Here is a 13,908-nt window from a genome sequence, read left to right on the forward strand (position 1 = left end):
AAATATTACAACAACTGGTTGCTAAACACTTACAGTATTGTTTAAAAAGGGTGATGCAACACAGTGGTGAATGTGACATTATCCTAACTTGTTGTTCAGACATCAAATGTTAAATGAGCAAGTGTTTTTCTAATAAACACATTTGTCATTTCAATATATTTTTATGAAATAACAGTTTAAATGAAGGCAAATCATCTCACTCGGGTTTTGTTTACATTTTACATGCTATTGCAACTTTTTTTTATGCAAATGCTGCTGCACATAATGTATGTGCCTTTCAGTGTGTGTGTGGGTGCATGATTGCCCAGTCATAATCATAATCATGATCAAAGGGATAAGTCCAACGTGATGTGTTATCTCACAGCTAAATATAGTTCAACTAGAAAGTAGAGTGTTGCTACAGGCTTATACTTCACTGTCTGTCTCTCCTTCTCTTATTTCTTGATCTAAGCTTCTCTGCAGCTTTTTGTCGACGTAGTTTTGCATTCATCTGTGTGAGTGTGTGTTTGCAAGCACGGCGCTGCATATGTGTGTGCATGTGCGTGTGCACATTAGAAGAACCCTTGCCAGACTGGGAACTTTGACAAGGCTGCCACTTTATTCACTGTCATCCTCCGCTCGTAATTGCACACAAACAACAACAAACAACACACATATAGGAGTACGGACAGATAGTGAGAGAGTGATGGAGGATCTGCCAATGACAGATGGGCACAGAGTTAGAGAAGCTCAAGGGGGGCCGAGAAAGAGAGTAGCAAGGCGGAGAGAAACTGAGAAAGAGGGAGAGTGGTTAAGAGTTACACAAACAAAGGGAGATAGAGATGGAGAGAAATAAATGACTGTGAGAAATAGAGAGAGTCTTGTTCAGAAAACAAACACTTAGGCAGTGTTGCATGACTTGCACTTTCTCACCCCTCGGCAGCCCTGAGCTTGGTTGGATGGTTGGGTGGATGGAGGCTGGGGTAAGGAGGAGGGAGAGGGGGCAGACACACAGACGGGCAGGCAGGGAGAGCCAATGGAAGGAGAAGAATGAGAAAAATGTGAGAAGAGAAGAGGAGAGAAGAGAAGAGAAGAGAAGAGAAGAGAAGAGAAGAGAAGAGAAGAGAAGAGAAGAGAAGAGAAGAGAAGAGAAGAGAAGAGAAGAGCTTCAGGAGAACGGACGAATGCAAGAAACAAGCAACGACGTTTGTAGGATAAACTAGGGCAGTACGCATTTACAAAAGGCATACTGTGAGACAACACCACAAGCATTTGAGATACACACACACAGGCTGACTCTGCTGCTCCCATACACACTTCATTCAGAGCGAGCGCAAAACTGTGTGAAGTGTACTTACCAGGGTAGCAGGAGTAGCCCACTTCTGCAGCATGCTTTCTCTCCCCCTCTCATTCCTTTGCTCCCTTCTCCTGCTCTGCTGTGTCCCTTGTAAAGCACCCCGAGTCTCTCTCTCTCCCTCTCTCACGCTCTCTCTCTCTCAGGCGGTAAATCCCAAGCAGTGTACTTGTGCTACAAACTGCTATCTGCCTTTCTCCCCCCCCCCCCTCCCCCCAAACAGACACCACAGACACACACACACAGAGCCAGCAACCTTCTACTAAATCTGGCAGGCAGGAAGCTCCCTCACTACCACTGAAATACAGCACTCAGGTGATCTCACACACACACACACACACACACACACACACACACACACACACTCACACAAACGTACACACAAAACTGGTAGCACACACTAGCACACGCCCACAGGGAGGGAGTCCCGCATGCAGAGCTCCAACGTGTATTATGCAAGGGGCTGAATGCGAGCCAGAGCTCTCACACTGTCTGCCCCACACACACACACACACACACACACACACACGCACACAAGCACACACAGGGCCCCTCCCACAGTTCGCTCGTCCAACTTCATCAGGTATTCATTCAAAAAACACACACATGCCAGCTGGCTGCACGCCCAGAGACCGCTTACAAGCAGAGAAAGAGAACGAAAGGGAGGGCGAGGGAGAGAGAGGCTGGGTGGGAGGGTGTTACAGTGAGAAGGGCAGAGAGGGGACTGTGGAAGAGATAAAGGCGGAGGGAGGGAGAAAGTGAGTAGTAGAGATTAGAGAGAGGGAGGCAGACAGAAACAGAGTGAGCGCATGAAAGAGTGACACATGGAAAACTCGTCGAGACACACCAATAGACTTGCATATAAGGCTGATCTGATCTGATCACGGTGACGCCAGACATATTTGATATATGCTGGAGAGGAACCGAGGAAAGGTGTCTTGTTTATAAAGGTGTAAGGGTTTGTGAATTAAATCAAGGAGGCAAAAGGAAAATCAGAACCTCTGTTTGTCCCCCTTTTCAGATATAGTTGGTTTCACGCTCGGATTCGACAAGCCTGCATTTCCCAGTTTTGACCACTAGATGGTACGACTGATTACAATTGTAGAGGAGTCTATTTCCGTTAGTTAGCTGACCTAGTTAAAAGACCATTTGGAAGTAAATATAGATGAAATGTGCTCTTCAATGCTAAGAGATGTAGCACGCACAGAAAAGAAATGAGCACTCTCTTATAGGATGTTAACACACACACAAACACACGTGCGCACACATGCAATGGTAAATGGTAAATGGACTGGTTCTTATATAGCGCTTTTCTACTCATCTGAGCACTCAAAGCGCTTTACACAACTTGTGCATTCACCCATTCACACCCATTCGCACAAGCACATCTCTCTAAGTGCTTTATAGCTAACATTCACACACATTCATACTCCGATGGATGCATCGGAGAGCAATTTGGGGTTAGTATCTTGCCCAAGGATATTTGGCATGGCACTGAAAGTTGCGAAATTTCCTTCCTGTTTCAAAAATATTCCACCCATTTCTAAAGAAATTGAATATTGTGCATTTCTTTAGAAATGTTAAGATCGGGTAATTTGAAGGCAGTTTTGGAAATGTAACCAACACCACTGCATTTTATCATGAAGGAATCATGCACTGCATATGCGCTATAAAGTTGTTATAAGTTGTTAACGAAGAGTCTTTTAACATCAAAATGAAACTCAAAAGAATTAACTCAAAATATCTGATTGAGGAGGAAAAGCAAAGCAAAAAACTGCACAACTATGACTATTTTGCCATTAAACATCCTGCCCTAACCCAAGAAATGCAATATGATTAGTAAGCCTGTAGCCTTCTAACATAGAAATATTTCTCAGCAAGCTTGAATCATAATTCACTGTATGAAGAGTTCACTAGAAGAACAAGTCATTCGTTTTTCCATTTAAATCAAATACAATGCAAACTATGATAAAGTCTCAGTACATTAAAGTAAATTTTTTACTCATAACACTTTAATATGACAATATTAAAGAAGAGTATTTTAATGTCAACATGTAGCTTTAAAGAATGGGCTGAAAAGATGCATAAATAAGGAAAGAAGTGAAGCAAAAGACAGACTAGAAAACCAGACTAGACCGTGCTCTTGTTAAGTCAGCTGACCTCAGCAGCAAAGCAACACCGGTCTGTCTCCTTGGCAGCTAATTGGAGCCTCTCTGCATTTAATCATAATTCATTTGTGTGGGTTTGTTTACAAGTGAAAGCAGGATAAGACAAAGAGAGCGAGAGAAAGTGGGAGTAGAGAATGAGCAGAAAGAAATGAGAAATTTTAGCTTCTTGCTTGGCAATCTGAAGTCTAGCCCTGCACGCCTCCCTCCTTTGATCAGGTGGACCGTCTCGCCTGAAGCCTTGGTGAAACTTTTCGCCAACAGCTGAATCTAAAGATAAATGATATCTGTTGTTTCAAATGTAGCCTGAAGCCAAAACCAAGACAACTGATTCAGTTGGGTGTGACTGAAAATTGGAAACCAATACGCTTCCAAAACATCACTATTACTCAATCTTGGCACGACTTGTGTTCCTCAAAACCCATTTCTCATTGTCCTTTAGCATAAAAGTGTCCTGTTGAATCCCTACAAATGTACATAATTACTTCATGGTGAATGTGCTGTATGTGTATAACACGACATCATAATCATCGCACATCTCCAGCTTTAGATCAGCTTTTCTTTGATTGACAATAATTTGACATAATCTTTTCACTTTATACAACAAGAAGCACTTTAATGCAGACCTAACTGACAAGCCACACTCCTTAGTGAGTTTGATTAGAAATGGCCAGAATGAAGGTTGAATCAAAACACACGCATTGAGCTTTTCAACAAGACTCACTCATAACATGACACCTCAGTCAATGATCTCCTCTCATCAAGAATCAATGAATTGTTAAGTGCACTGAAAAATTCTCTGCAAAACCTGCCTTATTCTGTCTCAGCCGTCTGCCTTTCTGCAGAGCACAGTCTCAGTCACAGCCAGTCACTAAGGAAACTGATGAAAAGCTTCTATATATACACACACACCCATATACATATCACACACTGCTCTGCTCTCTCTCCCTGTCACACACACACTGAATCTCTGTGCCGCTCTCTCTCAGTCACCCACGCAAACTTCACACACGCTGTGGTTATGACAACAGCAACCCCCGCCATCCTACGCTCTCTTTACCCATCTATCCCCCCCCCCTCCCCCCTCTGTCGGCAAAAGTCTCAGCTCCCTTGTTTATCCATGTCTTTCCATCTGTCTCTGGGTCTATGTGTGACTATGTGTGTGTATGTGTGCGCAAGCTGGTGAGAGAGCAGGTGTAGAGCCATCTAATGGTCACACACTCACACACACAAACTGTGTCTGCCAGACAGACTTTATGAACTAATGTTCTGTCAGTAATCTATTATTCAGAACCTTTTGTAATCATTTCATAATTATGCTAATAGTGCCCTCTGAACTTTGGGGCATTTACATGGTCTGCAAATATCTTTCATTTTTACCCCGCCGTACCCGTTCATCTCTGTCTCGCTCACAAACCCTCTGCCAGACTGTGTTAACTTGCTGGCAGTGTAGTGCGCTACTTCGGCCCAAGCCACATCCCATTCACAAACCTACTAATCCACACACACTATTAGATCCCTGCTAGTCACACACACAAAGAAGTATGCATGTGTGTGTTTGCAGGATTAGGGAGGGACTGGAATGGATGGGCAAATCACTGCTAAGCTCCTCTATTGCTGCATAATCCTACTGAGTACACACACACACACACACACACACAGGCACACATACACAAAAGCATGCATGGAAATAGAGACACACAAATATGTAAATATGCAAACATGCATTCAGATGTGCACGCACAAAACGAACAAGTGCTCTCTCATTCAGTGTTACACGCGTACAAAGAATGTATTTGCGCACGCCCACTCACGCAAACAATAGTAGTCATCGTTGACATTCAGACACACAAATATGCAGGCAAAAGTCCAACACACTTATTCAATAACAAATGCAGACATAAACACCCAGATATCTTTTCAAAGACAATATATAATCCTGTTTGGAGTATGTGTGTTGCAGTACAAAAGGGAGTAAGAGAGAAATGTGGGATGGGAGGTAGCTGGAGACAGAAAATATGAGTTGGGTTTTTTTCATCTTCTGTTAAAAAAAAAAAAAAGACCCCAACGAAGAGAGAAAAATGGAGATAAAAGTAAAAGACAGAAAAGAGGCGTAAAAAAGAGAGATAAATGTAATTCAAACACCATTATGCAATCTATTCATTCATTCTGCCCACACAACTAGAACCCTTTTGTCCATTCAACCACCTTCCCCAACCCTTCAAGAAATGCAATACATACAATTAGTAATCCTGTTTTAAATTCTAAATATGACTCAATTAGTGTTTAAGAGCATCAAAATATTTCTCCACAAGCTTGAATCATAACTTATTGTGTAATGTAAAAGGGTTCACAAGAAGAACCAGTTATCCAGTGACTGTAGTTAATAAACAAAGAAGAAAAAAAACAACAACCAATAAGGTCACTGTAAATTACATACGCTGACCCCATGTGGTCCTATGGAGTTAGTGCAAGCATACAGCCCATTTTATCTTGAGCCGGCCAAAGGAGTAAAAAAAGAAATACTGTACCCCTTACTTTACTTTACTTAGAGGTTTATATATTTAATCCCTGAGATGTCTGAATAAAAATATTGAATGAACATATCTATACATATCTATATATACATACATACATATATACATAAATATGTAGTATTTGTTGTTTTGGTAGTAAAACTAATGAAAATACAGTAAAAAAAAATCTAAGCCATCTAGTGGGCCAGATTGGACCTTTGGGCAGGCCAATTCTAGCTCATGGGTCAGATGTTTGGCACCCCTGCACTAAACTAATGAAGCAACAAAAATTGGAAAAAAAAAAAAAAAAACACAACTTGTTTATATTCACATATTAAAGAAATGGTTTACTGAATCTGTGTGTTTGGTTTTTTTTTTTGTTTGTCTTTTAAAGGTTTTTAAAGTTTACTCATGGTTGCTTCATTACTTTCCTTCACTACTTTTTTTTAGGCATTTTAAAAATGTTTGTCTTGCTGACTCATCTGACAAATCTTACTATAATACACATAATCAGTTTGTTTGCCCGTGAACTCCTGCTTCACAATCAGGAGTTGAACAACCAAAACATGCACCCAGGTTGAGTACCCAATGGACATGCAGACTGCTAAAAATGTACCTTCCTGACTTATGTGATATAGATAAGAACCTGAAGGTTCTTATCTATATCAAAGCGCCTTATAAAGCATAGAATAATTTTAATTTCATAACAAAAACATCAAATTTATTATCACAAAACTTTAAATGAGCATGGTATTATGATGACAGTATTTTGCCTAGAAACCACCTAAAAACACATCATGCACTAAGTACCATAGGCCTGTACTAGTACTTCTACTGGTATCAAACTCAAGATGACAAGAATAAATAAATTCCCAGTCAGAAAATAAATTTTCAGTCAGAACCACTACAGTTAAAGCTGATGCCGTAATTTGCCAATATGGCACTGTTCTAGGGCATTCCCTCCCTTCTGTCTGCACACATTCAAATCATTAGGTGGGGAGAGCAACAGCAATTCAGAATAAATGTGAAGTCAGTGGCAGGCGTGTTTTAGTCAGATACATCAGGTAAGCTCTGTACTTAGTAGAGCTGAAGTGGAGGTGGGTTGAGAAGTAGCTTGCAGGTGAACAGCACCTATAAAGAATTTTAGTAGCTCACCCTAAATAAAATTTTCCAATTGGATGGGAAGAAAGTTGTGCTCTATAATTATTTTATTATCTCCTACAATGTAACATATGTAGAGTGTGACTGACAGAGTTTTTCTTATTAAAACGATTTCCTTCCTTCCATCCCATTTCTCACACAAAAAGTCAATTTCCAATGCCCATGTTTATCTGGTGATTTGTTCATGTAAGTGGGAGAAATGCGAAAAAGAAAAAAAAAAGAAAAAAAAAATCAGACTCCGCTGACATGAGTAAGAGCTTTCAAAATCTGATGTCTATGCTGAGAACTATGCTGACAGGTGCATGTGATGCGCGAGTCTGAGGTGCTGCAGAGATCACAGCACTAAACAGAGTGGCTGACAAATATTAATACATAATGTGGCTGGATTTGTTTGTCAGTGCACATACACAGAAAAAAAAAAAGAATTCACTCAGATTTTAGGATGGTCGCTGCATGTGTCGACATCTAGGACAGAGAACCATACTGCTGTGTTCGCTGAAGGTGAACTGCCCGCTGTAATGGACACAGACAGGCAGACTGGCACTAATTGGCATGAATGGGCATGGCAGCAGGCCTTTTGTGGATGAAGGAGAGGTGAGCGGCTGCTCAGCATGTGTCCTTGTCTATGAATAATGCGTTCCACCTTTTCAAAGGCACGCGGACAAAAATGTCAGAGCGGCACCGCCACTGCTTGAGCACACATTCATCAAAGTCCTCTGCTCTACACAAACACACATCCAACACTCCTGAGACTCAACAGGACACACGTGCAGCGCACACCGGAGCCAGTACAGTACTCAATCGCAATCATCCAAACAAACAAATTCCACAGGCAGACTCTCACAAACACAAAGGCTACACGCTCCACAGGTGTCTGCATGCTGCCCAGCAGCATCCCTGCTTGTGAGGCTAAAAACTGTGTGATGAAAAGAAGAATAGAGTTTAACGTAGCATACAAATCCATACATCCCTCCATTCATGTTACCCTGTACAGTATGGAAAATAGCTGTGCTCTGTCTTCTCGGTCCCCCAGAAGGGAATAAGGTTTTCTGTGCTGGTAACAAAGGGATAATATTTTATTTTCCGAATCTGTGATCAACTGAAAATACTGCAACAGAAAATAATGCCGCATTTTAAATGTTATATGTGCGTAGACAAATAAAGATGGAAACTTTCTCACTAAGACAGAAAGCATGCAGTTAGCGGGTAACTGTATTTCTACATTTTCCTAAGAAAAGACCTCACAGGACTGATTGATTTCATCAATGGACACACATAACAAAGAAGTGGAAGTCTTTACATGTGTAAACTCTAAAGGCTGCTTCAATTTCTGCCTATTTGTTGATAAGGAACTACGGCATTTCAAGATTTCTTAAATGCGACTGTGTGTTTACGCAGCCCTTTCCACCACCATCTTCAAAGCACCACTACATTGAAGTTGTTCTGACGGGCTGTAGTGACCTTAAGCACCTTGCCAACATACTTTATGTGGTTTTTCTGGCCTTCAATTTGTTCCCCAGCTATATATGCAACGTCTTGGCTGATAATATGAGCCAAAGAATTACTTTGACTCTCTAGCTTACACTAGAAATACCATAACTGAAGTTTATGTTAGTGCTTCAATCTCATTTTTCCAACTTCGCCTGACCTGACAAAGCAATTTATATTTAGAGACTTGTGGTAAAGAAAAAAGCTTCAAGTATGCACAAACAGTGAGTTGGATTTGGTTCACTCCAACATTCCCACTGCTTCAGACTTTGAAGCTAGAATGACAAAAAGGAAACAGACAGACTGACCACACAGGCTTGTCACTGCTTGCTTCACTTTCCCAACTAATCTGTCACTTTCTTTTAACATCATTATTCTCGGTTTGTTTTTATTCACACACACAAACACACACAAACTGAAAGACCAGCAAATTGTGTGCAGTTAGCAAAACAAGCTTATTTCTGTGCAATATGCTTCCGTATGCATGCAGCTGTCTCGTGTTTTAGAAAGACACACACCCTTGTTTTACTATCTTTATTGGGACTCCCCCTAACCCCAGTCTCACACGCACACTCAAACACTCACAAATTGCCTTCAGGATGGTCGTACGTGTCCTCCTGAGACACAACACCCTCTGACCATGACCCCATTTCAACGCCAAACCCAATCTCTGCCTGGAACACCAGAGGGTTTGACTGCAGTTATGTAAGCCTTTGCAGTGGTAGAGAAACAGAGGGAGGGACAGAGAGAAGAGGGTTAAAAAAAAAAAAAAAATTAAAAAAAAGAGGGCAGGAGAGATGGACACCGGGACCAGGAGTGGGGGAGCGGGATTAAAGTACAAGTAAATGATGGCGAAGCAGAAAGAAGATAAGAGAGACGGTGAACGAGACAGTGATGTCACCTTGTACTTGCGCTGCAGTGAGACGGACAAAGAGAGCGAGTAACAGAGGGAGAGAGAAAGGGATGTTGAGAGATCTATTAGCTGATAGAAGCCATGCAGACAGCCTCCCACTCCTTAGGCAATTGATTCGAAGGATATTGTGTTGAATGCTGTCTGCGTGTGTGCGCAACTGAGTGACAGTGAAACTCTAGCTTTGAGCCTCGGGGCATAAAGTACTAGTACTAGAAATCCACTAGTGTGTTTCTACAACTGAAATGTAAACCATCACATTTTAGGGTAAATTCTTGATGTTTCGTGAATGTAACGATTTGGATTTAGCACATAGTGATTATGGTTAAAATCTCCTTTGAGTAAGTTTTGGTGAATGCGACGTCCTTTTAAGTGGCAAAAACAAGTTTGCATGTCTGTGTGTGTTTCAAGAGGACAGCATAATGGAATGCCTCGGCTCGAGACTTGCCAAGAGCCCTTTTCCCATACGCCAGGGAGCCAAGACTTCCCCAACCAGCCAAGAATAGCACCGACACTCTCTTTCTCTGTCTCTCTGCTTTACTCTCTCTCACCCACACTCACACGAGCACTCACACATTTTTAGTGTTTGGATTTGACAAGAAGGGTGATAGTGTGAAGGAGGAAATAACAGCCGTGTGCACTTCAACACCGTGACAGAAAAAGAAGAAGAAGAGGGACATTTTCTAAATTCATATTTGTACTCTTCAACAAGCAGTGCAGTGGGACGTTTTTTAGGACACAATATGTTTTGATTAGTATGACGCTAATAAATTTCCACTTATTTGAGTTTCAATTAACTCAGAGAAGGAGGGGGGGGCTAGGGAGGCAGAAAGACAGAAACATACAGAAGCATAGAGAGGCAGTGAAACTGCCGCGCTGGCTGCTCCCTGTGGGGTAAATGGGTTTGTTGTTCTCTCTGTGGATGTGTACTTACAGTATATGTGATTTTTTTCTTTTCTTTCTTATTTTTTTGAGGCAGCAGTAAACTGGTGGATAGAGATGTGAACCACAGTGCATTCCCTTACTGCCACTGCATCACAACAACAAGCAGGAACATGTTTTCTATTCCAAGAAAAGAAAAAGAAAAAGCAATGACATACTGTATAAGAACCAGCCTTACTGACAGTACAGCTCACTTTTTTTGTCTTCAAACCAGTGTTTAAGCATCTCTACTAGATGTGATTGCCAAAGCTGGGCTTAAAAGGAGTTAAAATATTCTACTTTAATACTTGTTTCTCTCCTTGTGACTCACTGGGAAAACAGCTTATAGTGAGCAGAGAGGCTATCCATCAAACACAAGACCCGAGTTCAAATCCTTGACCTCACTGAAATGTCTGTGAGTGAGATAATTGGCAGCAGCTCCAAAGGTGCTATTCGGTAGCTGACCCTGCCATCTTACTTCCCTGCGGTAAGGGTAGGAAGCGAAACAGAATTTCCCCTTTGGGGATCAATATTACCACAAAAAGACAGCACTTTCGCAGTGAGTAATTCAGAGAAAATCAAAGCAGTTGTAGTCTGTGCTTTTCAAGAAACTTGAAGAACGGCAGCTCTATTTGTAGAGAAATATTAGATAGCAGATACTGAAAGAAAAACACTAGAAATACATATGCAACGCAAACAAAGCTGTAAACCAAACAATTCCTTCTCAAGCCTTACATTAACCTTACATATGAAAGGTGGTTTTTGGTGTGTTGTTTTTTTACATATAGAAGTCGCTGATTTGAGCCTTGCTAAACACGCATCTGTGCAGCAGTTGGAATGTCAGGTTTATTGCAAAACTAGACTCTTAGCCACAGAGAAAACACTGATCTGGAAAAGTCCTTGATGCCAGAACTAATAACATCAAATTAACCATGGCAGACTAACAGCTTTTATGTTGAAATAACAATGTGATAGCAGTTTGTCAGTTGTGATTCAGCAGTAATGAGCCAACTACTGTGTCCTAGGTTGTCAAGCACAACCTGAGTTCTAGCAACTTAAAAACACGATACGCAGCGGGACGCCGTGCACAGACGAAACTAGATTACATAGCAAAGAACAGAAGATGCTTTTTAAAAAATAATTTTCACCATGGTATCAATGCAAAGACAATTTTACCTCATTCAACACAACCCCTCCAGAGCCCCCAGGTGTGTCAGCAGGTGGTACAGCCCATGGAGAGGGTTCCAGACTATCCCAGAATGCAGTGTGTGTTGACTCAGGGACACAGCACTCCCTGGTGAATGAAAACAACAAACAAAGTTACTCAAAATTTATAGGGAAATATAGGGGGAAAGCGCATATGTTTATATAAATTCACATATACTCATATACGCTGTGTCAGCAATAGCAAGAATGGATCTGGACACACAGCTGAGGACAGACTGCATTGTTCCGTCAATAAAAATAATCACTGCTCTTCTTTGATTCAAGAAGAAAAACCGTGGTTCTGATTATTTTGCTACAAACAAGTAAATAAAAGTCCCACAATAAGACAAAAAAAAACCCCCACTTCTGTCATGATTATGTGGATGTTGATGAATTATGTGTGAATAGGTGGATTTTATGCTGCGATTGTTGCTGTGCATGAACACAAGTTCAAAATGATTTGTTAGATTTGTTAGAGAAAAGGTGGGGGACATCTAGCACTTCCATATCTATGAGAAGCTTCAAGTGTTTCGCTGTTTTAAAAACTGCAGGTCATCATTATACACAGTGCATGTCATACTCGGGGAAGAAACTCCAGAGTATCTTTAAAGACATCAAATGTGCAACAAGCTGACTCGAGCAGACGCCCACGCACCAACATAAGAGACAGACTAGCTGATTGTCGACAGTGTGTACACACTCTGTGGGACTAATTAGGCAGGTTGTGCTGGAGTGACGGCTATGTTATGGGGATACAAGACACATGTTCCCTGCTGTTAGTCAGCGGCAGTATGTGTGGGTCTATGAATGTTTATGGGGTATATGTGGGATGCCAAACATCCTACTGACCTAGTTCTTATATGTCTGACAACAAGAAAAGAGGTGGGGAGGTGTGGGAGGGAAGTTTGTATGCAGCTGTCTTAGCTGTGGGAAAGTGTTTCATTGCAGCTCATAAGAAACCGAGATGGGATTACAGCATTTGGCTGGTTTTGTGATAGTAAAATATGTCATTCCATTCACAAGTTATGCATGATCACTCTGTGGGACGGAGAGAGGAAGAGAGAAAATACATATCTGGTTAAAACTGATAGTGCGCAACAGAATCAGGCTTAAACATTTACACATGTGTTAAAGTGTCTGCACAAAGAAAGCAAGAGGGGTTCTGTGTATTACAGAGACTTGTAATGTGTTTATGTAAGGAGGAGAAAGAGGAAAAAATAGATGAGCACTGAGGCCATGGATTAGCAAACACCAACTGGCAAAGGAATTGATCACATGGTATAAAAAATACAAGGGAGAAAAGGGGGATGCAGGGAAGAAGCATTACACACAGAGAAAGAAAACCCAGCGCCAGAGAGCCAAAAAAATGTTGAGAGACCAAAGAAAAAGTAGAGTACAGACAATCCAGAGGTGATGAAAAATAAAGACAGATGGAGAGAAAAGAGGGGACAGAGAGGTAAAGCGAGCAGGGAGGAAGAGCGAGACAACAGAGAGGCAGAGGAGAGAAACAGATGGTGGCAGAGAAGAGGCAGATAGAAACTCAATGGGATGACAACACTGGCATAGCCAGCGAGGCACAGCAGGGAGTATGAAAAGCTGAAAAATGTCAGCAGAAAGGGAGGAGGATAATAAGAAGTGAGGGCAAAGCAGGACAGACAGCGAGGGTTTTCATCTAACGCTGTGCCAACTTTCAGGGAAAACAAAACAGACCTTCTCATCTTATCAACACAATTTATCAGCTTATAAACTTCTCTTATTAAAAAACAAAAAACAAACCAACTAACTAACACTGCTTTATTTGCTCATTTCTCATATCTATAAATCAGAATTATTGCGATAAAATAGACTTGTTACAATTCAAAAAAGCTAATCATATAACTGATATCTAAATCACCCTTCACATGATGCTCTAATTACTTCAGACTGTGCCTATAATCTGAATCAGCTGTCTATTTAATCCTTCAACTACCTGGGGTATCTTAAACAGAGACACCTGCCCCTTTCTCCTCACACACAAGCTGAGATAAATCTCTGTTCTAGATTGTGAAGGGTAAAAAAACAAAAGTAACATGATTTCTACAGCTTCATGAGCAGAACCAATACTGTCAGACCTTATTTATTAGTCATTATAAAATAAAGTACTTAATAATGTCTTTTTAATATCTACACACAGAAAATATGAGAAATCTACGGTGTAAGAGTTTTACC

The 13,908-nt window shown here is 41.1% G+C and overlaps 1 protein-coding gene across 4 annotated transcripts in view; it reads right to left on the minus strand.

Annotated features, from left to right (window-relative positions):
- atxn1a (ataxin 1a) overlaps window positions 1-13,908 on the minus strand; it is a 101,207-nt gene that overhangs the window by 19,442 nt on the left and 67,857 nt on the right. For 3 of the 4 annotated variants that reach the window (XM_085147591.1, XM_085147590.1, XM_085147588.1), the window contains one exon: window positions 11,671-11,788. The gene's annotated coding sequence lies outside the window, so the exon portion shown is untranslated. Of the gene's footprint in view, window positions 1-1,337; window positions 11,789-13,908 lie in introns of all 4 variants that reach the window. The other variant, XM_085147589.1, reaches the window with a different exon arrangement.

This window comes from Neolamprologus multifasciatus, chromosome 22, assembly GCF_963576455.1.
Source record: "Neolamprologus multifasciatus chromosome 22, fNeoMul1.2, whole genome shotgun sequence".
Taxonomy (NCBI): Eukaryota; Metazoa; Chordata; class Actinopteri; order Cichliformes; family Cichlidae; genus Neolamprologus; species Neolamprologus multifasciatus.